The 8,874-nt window shown below is 36.3% G+C and overlaps 1 long non-coding RNA gene across 1 annotated transcript; it reads right to left on the minus strand.

Annotated features, from left to right (window-relative positions):
* Positions 1-3,394: 3,394 nt before the first annotated feature.
* LOC120335430 (uncharacterized) lies at positions 3,395-7,386 on the minus strand. Its single transcript, XR_005568665.2, has 2 exons — positions 5,899-7,386; positions 3,395-5,821 (listed from the first exon to the last, which is right to left on the minus strand). It is a non-coding gene; the product is annotated as an uncharacterized LOC120335430 (long non-coding RNA).
* Positions 7,387-8,874: the final 1,488 nt, after the last annotated feature.

Consider the following 8,874-nt stretch of genomic DNA (forward strand, 5'->3'; position numbering starts at 1 on the left):
CCAGATACGTCTCGGGCAGAAGTGGGATGATAGGGTTTATACGGGCCACCACTAGAGCAACCAATCGGTTTTCGTCAACCCGGAGAGGCCATTTCGGCAGCAATTTCAAATAAAAGGATGGCAACGAGAAAGATCTTAACCGCACGCAGTGAAAAGCGCGGCTGTGTAGTCTAAAAATTTTTACAATTAAGTCCGACCAGGGATAAAGAAAAATTTCGAGCTCGACTCCAGCTCCGAACTTAAGAGATGACCGATTTTTGATAACAAAAACTTGTTATGTTAAAACGCTCAATGCTTTTGTAGAAAATTTTAACTTACATATTATCACATATGAAGGATAGAATTCAATTCCCATTAAAAACTCCGATATCGGTTCCGCAGTCCAGATGTAAAGTAGGTTAATTCGTTTAAAAAATAATGAGTAGGTAACCGAGCGTGAAGTTATTACACGAGTTAGTTACACGATATGGGACAATTATCGAACTACGATTTTGTATAAAAAAAAATTAATGTTTGTCACAACTTCCGCCATACAAGTAAGTACTAACGATAGAGGAAGAACTTAAAAAGAACTGGAATCTGAACCCTCCCAATTTTTTTTTTTTTTACAACGGCTATAAATTTATACTATTGACGATGCAGTATAGAATTTGACAACGGTATCTCGAACTTACGTGACTACGTCCTTTCACGATATCAGCAAGGAAGATAAACGCTAATGCTACTTGAATTCTTGCCCCATATCTTCATTCCAAGCATGATCTTGAATAAAAACGAAATACACGTGGGGTCGGTGTTTCAATAAGCTACCGAAGTCCACGTCATATTCTTATAAACAATTTATGTTCATGGAATATTCATAGCCCTGTAAACCTGCTTACGATGCACATAAAAGTGCTGGAATTGCGAAACTAATTCATTCTGTGTGAATTCCTTTCTGACCTGAAGTTCTGTAATATATATATATATAAATCAAATTTTATAGATGGCAAAATGGATCAATTCGTTGAAATATATTCAAGTGAGCAATGTATGCAAGATCAACAGCCCATGCAAGGAAACAGATATGGTTTTTGAAACCTTTAATCGCGTTTTACAATATCTTTTTTCTTTATTTGATGAATCTTACAAAAATATCCATCAGATATACTCGTGCATATATTGCCATCAGAGCTCACGTAGCTAGCCAAAATATTGTTCTTGCCCAAAGATATTCAAGCAGCTGGCTGGGAAGTCAAGATTTTTTATCAAAAAACGACAACCCCTGCCTAACCTAAAAATCCGCTTCGACCCGAGTATTCATTCCACTATAGTATATTCCTAGTAAATCCAATTCGTTTTCGTAATTTGATTTTAACCTCGCAAGATGCACTATTTTGCAGCCTGGTTTCGACGCGATGAAAGCATGCACATGGTCTTGTTTTGCTCCTATTTAAATGACGAAATAGATTCGAACCTAAAATAGATAATATGCCAGCGCCGTCACGCTCTATAATGCTGTTTCGTACCATCACTAACGCTTCTCCCGTCCAGTGGCCCATGTTGTTTGATGTATGTGTAACATCAACTACAGAGAAATATTTCCGGATAATCACTAGATGACGTCATCCAACAATATTTTCGTAAGTGAAATTGTTTTCATTACATGGCGCATTGCATTCGAGATTTTATTACAAAAACATGCCTTTTAATACCGGTCGACGTTGGGTATCATATTATAATACTGTAATTTTCTTAGCAAACCCGTCTTTTAAAACTATCAATAGGTGATAAATACCAATAAAATAACATACAAGCAAAGGGAGCATATATACACGATCGTACATAAGTTTCCATGCAAAGTTGGGCGCAAATAAAAATACTCCAGTATAAGAGACATCATGCACATTGCAAAAGCACCTATCAATTAGTGAGCTTGTTAGAATTCCAGATTCCGTGCACATAATGTCGTGGCTAAAACTTTGGTAAACAACGAATAAAATTATTTTCCAGTCAATAGGTATATCATATTTTATTACGAAGATCGGGCTGCATGATAAAAAATGAATCGATCCTTTTACTATTAAACATAACCGCGGATCTGGTCGTTAGGGTCATGCACCGGACGAATGTTGCGCACTTCAGCGAAGTGAACGCTTTCGTACTAAACCACCAGAAATGCGCTACATGCTCTTTTACACGCCTGGACCTGCCCATGACGCGGCGTTAACTCAGCCCTTTCGGGTTATTGCTACGATTGAAAAAAAATGTTTTGTACGGAGGCTACACAACGTAAATACATAAAAATAAATGTGTTATTTGTGAGTGATCATAAAGTGCTTTATGCAACATATTTCGCAAAACTCTAATTTGAAAAGCACGAAATTTATGGGGTCAAATCAGGTTTAATTTATATATCCGAACTACTTATCAAGCAACGGTGTGAACTATTCACACTGTTGCCTGACGAGGGAAAACAAACACGGGTGAGGCGTGCGACGAGTAAAGTTCGCAAACTTGTTGATTTTTCAACCGGAATTGTAACACAGTGTCTGATGATAAAAACTTGAAAACTACTGTTCAATCTATGTGCAAACCTATTTAATAGTAACATTATTCAACTATATATTATATATGGACTATTCCTGGCTCCTTTTCAGAATATACACTACAATTGTATCTTCGCCAAAGAAGAAGATAACACTTCTAATAGACAACTCAACGATACGGCTACCAAAAATCAGACCACTGTTCTAAGCGCAAAATCCGATGCGAAATCAAATGTTCGTGGTAGTAGTTACTATTCGCCGTAGACTGATTACATAATATTAGAAATAAAGATCGATAGGAAGGTAAAATCAAAATGCAATGAGCAATAAAAATACGCGGAAAAGCGTATAAAAGTGGCAACTGAACGTTTGCTGTCTCGCTTAAGTAAGCGGGTATCGATGCTGCATTGTCGAGAGTTGCTGGACTCCATTGACGCGAGCAGAATGCTACACAACACACACAAACGTGACGCTCGGAGCCGGCCTGCGTTATTAATATCGACCGAATCATAAAAGAGAAACAAAGAGAAATATGGCTGTTGCGCGATCACGTTGCGCCTGAAAGAGCATGGTATTTCGCTGGTGTAGTTACTACAACGCTATCAAAATACTATGCCGGGATACGACCGAGCCTACCTGAATGGGAGGCTCTTTGCTCCGCGGAACGAGAAAAATAAGCCATTCATATCCGGAGTGTGAGAATTGCGGAGACGAGCAAAATAAGAATTTACTCCACATTTCCCCGTGCGGCGCATATCGATTTTTGCTAAAGGTAGATTGCCCAAATGGTGCGGTAAGGGTTAACTGACCAAATATAATACGCACGAATAGATCTGTTGCTGGCGTTCTAGTAACGAGACGATACCATGATGGTGACATAGTCAGGTCATCCATTGAAGTCTGTTTCAACGAGTTTGTTATTCTTGCAGAACTGCATTGCGCAAAATGCAATCTGCATTGTATAGCATGCTTTTAAAACATCATAATATGAAATTCATGTCATGTTTCATCTAGCCATGTGAAAACGAATTATGCACTAATAATAAACAAACACCTAAAGGTATAATTCAGCACAAACAATTACATTCTCTACAAATTTAATGATCTATTCCATATATGCAATATGTGAGTAGTTGAACTCCTTATTAAGAGATTTGTGTAATTTCAAGCCAAACGAACATATGTCACTTTCAAGCATGCTGCCCAAAACACAAAGATAGGAATAAACAGGTACACACAATGAACTGACATTCTTTTCCTTCTCAACTATGCAAACAAATACATAGTGTACAATGTCACTCCATTTGAAGAACAAACTGGGATATTAGGGTCACAAGTATAATGATTAACTAAATTTAATTCCATACTAGAAATAGCAATGGGGAATTTTGTTCAACTTCTATTGATGGATAGGTGTTGAATAGCAAATATTTCAACATACACAACTTTAAAGAGCAAGGTGATCTTGTTATGTATTTTAGCACAAGGTAGCTTTAAGTTTATACGCATGGGCACTAAGCCTTGGTAAATATTTGCTTAATTCTCTTGTAACTCTCGAAATATAAAGATTAAGTAATTTTAATACTGCATTGAGAAAACTTCCATGAACATTGGAATACCATTTAACAGGACAATGAAAATTCTTTGGGCTAATCACAAAATATACATCAAAAGAAAAATCTTCGAGCACCAAGTGCATTGCAAGCCGTTATAATAAGGCAGCATAAAAATGAATTTATATCTAAAACACATACTACATGTATGATTAAAAAAACATCTACAACAACTTTCTCATAGTGTGAAGGGCATAGTGATTGAGGCGCAGGACTTAATCATCTTAGCATGGTGAGATCCGAGTCACAATGCCTATGTCGTCATGGAGTAAAACAATGGATAGCTGATTTTGGACCGATATCAGTCACTGCTTGTCTTTGAGTCTTGTTCAGAGTACGAATATTGATACAGTCTTTATACAGATGGAAGTAATGATAGTGAGACAAATGAGGATTTTTGGATCCACAAGCACTTTTTTTTGTACTGTACTGTACTGACAATCTAGTGACATTACTCCTTCTTAACAAAAGTCAAATGGGATGAATTACAGTACATTGCTGAATAAGCCAAGTGATGATTTCAAATATAATTGATATTTGGGTCACTGACTAAAATGATATTATTAGGGTGGTCCTGGCAAATCAATAACACATGCAGATATATTTTAATTAAAGAATTGTATAGAATCAATCCACAGGCAGCATATACATTTCAAATGGTTACTTGTAGTTTAAGAATAACAGATATAAAAACTTCGCTTTGAACATCAAAACTACATCAGGCATGATTTGAAATTGTTTGAGGAGCACACCTTAAATTTATTATTCTGACAACAAAATGATGAGAAGTTCACAGATAGAGGACAATAAAACAAGAGCACCTATGGAAAAATGTTTGAGACCGTTTTTGTTGCCAAATATTTGCATTGCTTAAACTTGTTATTCAATTTATTGACAGTACCAACAGTTACCATGCATTGATACGTCTGAAAGTTAAATTTTGTCTGGTTTAAAAATGTTGTGCAACAACGTTACAAAAAGATTTGGCATTAGCATTTTTGTGGAATGACAATCTTTTTTGTCCTAGGGCAGTTCTCGCATAAAATCCATGAAATAAATGCATTATTAGTTGTTTGCACACTTGATTGAATTCAGAAGTGAAGATCACTATACTGATTGAGCCATCATGGTTAAGACTTTGGGTATTCAGCATGATTCGTGACGTCGAGATACTGTATACAGTTGTGGGATTTAAAATTTTTTAAGAACAGATTTGCTCTTGTATTGAACTCTCGAAGAGCAGTCATTTCAGTTCTGTCATTTCAGAAAACCCTGCCAAACTTATAGTTCTAAAATCAAAAATGGGTCGCTGATTATCACATTCCAAAAGCGGGTTCTTACGCCACCCTGAATACTGTGTACCGTATATTATCTACATAAAAACACTGCAAATTTGATATATATTATGATAGTTTTCTTGTGTTTTATCTTTGTGCCGCTTAGTTCAGCTGTCAGCATACCCGGCAAAATTTAATACTAGGAGAAAATTTTGGCAAACAGCAAATATACCAAGCTTCAGTTCACCACAGGTCTGCAGGTATAGTCTATGTTTCAATTTTCAAAACATCTTCGACTATAAGTTTCAGTACCGTTCTCAATCATCAGTCACCAAAGACTAGATATGTGCTTATACTTTCAGCTGAGGAATTGTTCCGTTTGCAGTTATGCTATTGCCAGATTCTGCTATTACAATGTATAAGGTGAAATAAAAAATGCACTTTCCCATAGGTACCGGCCGTACATATTCACAATCTAACCTGTCATGTAGAATTCACCCCTTCCAGATTTCAGCTCTTCCGAATCGTAATCATGGGAATTATGCTTTATAATAACAGGCTATTCAACCTCAAAGTGACTTTGTTCCACCCATATATTATATATAGTTACGCTTTGGTTCCACCTAAAACCACCTTCCACCTCTGCGTGACGAACTGTGCTGTGTTCCGGTATTGTAGAAATAAAGAATGTGGCAACAGCTTCTAGTGGCAGACCCTGCTGGTTGATTGGGCAATTTGGCATCAATCTTTTTTTCTTTTTTTTAAATACCCTTCACTCTTGTTTACATAATCTGTACTCGATTTGGGGATTTTTACAAAATGGTGTGGCAAACAATTCTCATTTCTAATTACAAGTTTTATTTTTATTCTAATTTTTTTTTTTACTTATTTATTTATTTTTTTATTTGTTTACTGTAAAATTTATCTAAAGCTCTCTTTTTTTTTAATTTTATTATAGTCCCATGGTTGTGTGTGTGAGTGTGTGAATTGATTCAATAATTTCAGATGAGGGAACACGTACCAAGTCTTTTTGGCAAAACCTCACATCTTATATTCTGTACGTTTCGAACCTTATCTAAGGTTTTGTTTGCTCTCCTGATTTCATAATCAGTTTTTATTTATTTGTTTTTTATCGTTTTGTTATGTTGTTCTTGTTCTTTGACACGTTTTGAAGAAATCGCTTTTCTCTTTGATTACTGGACCAATTGCTTTGAAATTTTCAGTGGTTAAAGATAGAATTTTTTTCCAGAAGGCTCAATGTGAACTGCGCGGTATGTTTGTCGTTGGTGGTACCGTACCTGGTGTTATAACACAGTAGTGTTTATAACACAGTGGTGTTTCAGATCGCTGGTGTTACTGCAGTTGCAGGTCGGATCATCTTGCAATTGCAATTGAAGCTGGCACAAAGCAGGAACTGGTGAAGATAGGACAGTTTCGGTACCGTAACTCAGCACGGTGACTTACTATTGCACAAATTCAAAGTTTTGTATATTAACGTATTAGTTTATTTTGTCAACAGAAAATGAATTGAGTTTGTATATGCCAAAGAAGAATCATTCCACGATCGAATACCGGTATCAGGCTTACAGGTACGGTATGGTACTGGTGAGTTAAGGCACCGGTACCATACCACAGTGAATTACGCTCTCATCTTTTTGTTACAGTTTTGTATGCTAAGGAGGAAGCATTACAACTTCTCCGATAATTTTTAACATGTGACGTAGGTAAGTGCCAAAGCATATCAAGTTCATTTACATGTTTACTCTCACTGCATTTGCAGTCAAACTAACTTGTTCCATTTGTTCTGTTCTATGTTCGCAAGGTCAGAAAAGACTCGGTGAGAGATGCACACAAGATTTAATACAGCATAACATAAGACTTCAATTATACCAGTAAGACAAAGCAAAGCAGTACCGCACGCCAGATAAACATTCGACAAGTGCCCGGGCAGATCGCGTACGAGTCTGGCAGTTGATTACTTTCTCGGGACTTCTCGTCACACGTAAACAATGGCCAGACGCGTATACAACATCTCCCCCTTTAGGTTTCAAATTCTATAAAACTTCTTATCAGGTTTAAACTTTAGGGTCAATCATATTGTCAGAATCGTATAGGTGGTACTCCTCTTGCAGTTCGCGAACTTCGTCTAACTGGAACAGGTTGCTTCTTGATTTTGACTTTCTCTTATGGTCTAATAGTACCAACTTTCTCCTTCTCTTCCCCCTCCTAAAGAACCGGACAGAGGCGTAGCCAGCATATTTTGCGCCCGGGGCAAAATATGAAATTGGCGCCCCGGCCCCCACGTTTAATCATGTTTTCTATTGGATTTGATTGTATATGTAAAAAAAAATTATATTTCGTCACGCTAATAACCGAATTGCGTAAGTCATTTTTAGCTGTTTTGAGAAAAACGTAAAAAAACTTCCTAATGATATTGCTATGCCATTGAGAGTCTTTAATTTGCCATAGTTCAACTTTTTGATCGTAGCCGGATTTAAGTTAATTTGTATGACGCAGTCATGTGACGTCATAATGGCACACTGTGATTTAGGCAAAAATGTGTCTATGGCTAGAGCAGTGTTCTTCAACCTTTTTTATCGTGGTATACCTTTTACAATTTTTCAAAAACTTCGTATACCTTACAAATACCAATGTTTATTTAAGGCTTAAATTAACATTAAATTATAAGCACATATTGTACTGCAATATCATCATGCAATCTAATAAGATAGTGTCCGCAAGTTATAAATTTGCCTGACGGCGTTAGCGTCAACGGGAATACTGTTCAACGTAAATCGAACGAAGTTCATGGCAGCCGAAATCACCAACCAAGACACGTGATGGCATTATCTATATAATTTGTTATGTAACAATGTGCTCATGACGGTTCTTTGCGTGAATGAGCGTGAGAATGCGTCTTTGCTTTATCAGTTGTATATAGGGTTAGTTCGGATACCTATAATTCATACTATCCGGATAACGGATATATCCGGGTATTTCGTATTTTAACTATCCGGTTAACCGGATAGTTACTGCTAACTTCAGAAAACCGATTTCACAAGATTTTTGCGGCGAATTGACTAAAAACCACCACACAGTTTTATTGTAAATACGTACATATGTATTATTTAGCTCGAATAAAAATGATTGTGCATTTTGATGTTGCATGTGTCAATAAATAAAAATTTGAGCTCTGTAATCGTACAAAAGTACAGCTGAATAATATAATGAAACATTTTTTAAAATACTGTGTCCTAATTGTCTTTCCCTCGACTACTAAGTCATTTTCTCATATTCGAATCCTTTGTCAAAATTTATATTATTATTTTTTTTATTGTTGAATTTTTTGGAATTTTTTTTTGTGTCTTGAGCATATTTCATTTAAATTTTGACTCGTACTAGATTTTGGTGTCGCAGACTTACGATGACCATTTCTTTAAGCTTTTAAGTTCAATT

This window comes from Styela clava, chromosome 4 (assembly GCF_964204865.1).
Source record: "Styela clava chromosome 4, kaStyClav1.hap1.2, whole genome shotgun sequence".
Classification (NCBI taxonomy): Eukaryota; Metazoa; Chordata; class Ascidiacea; order Stolidobranchia; family Styelidae; genus Styela; species Styela clava.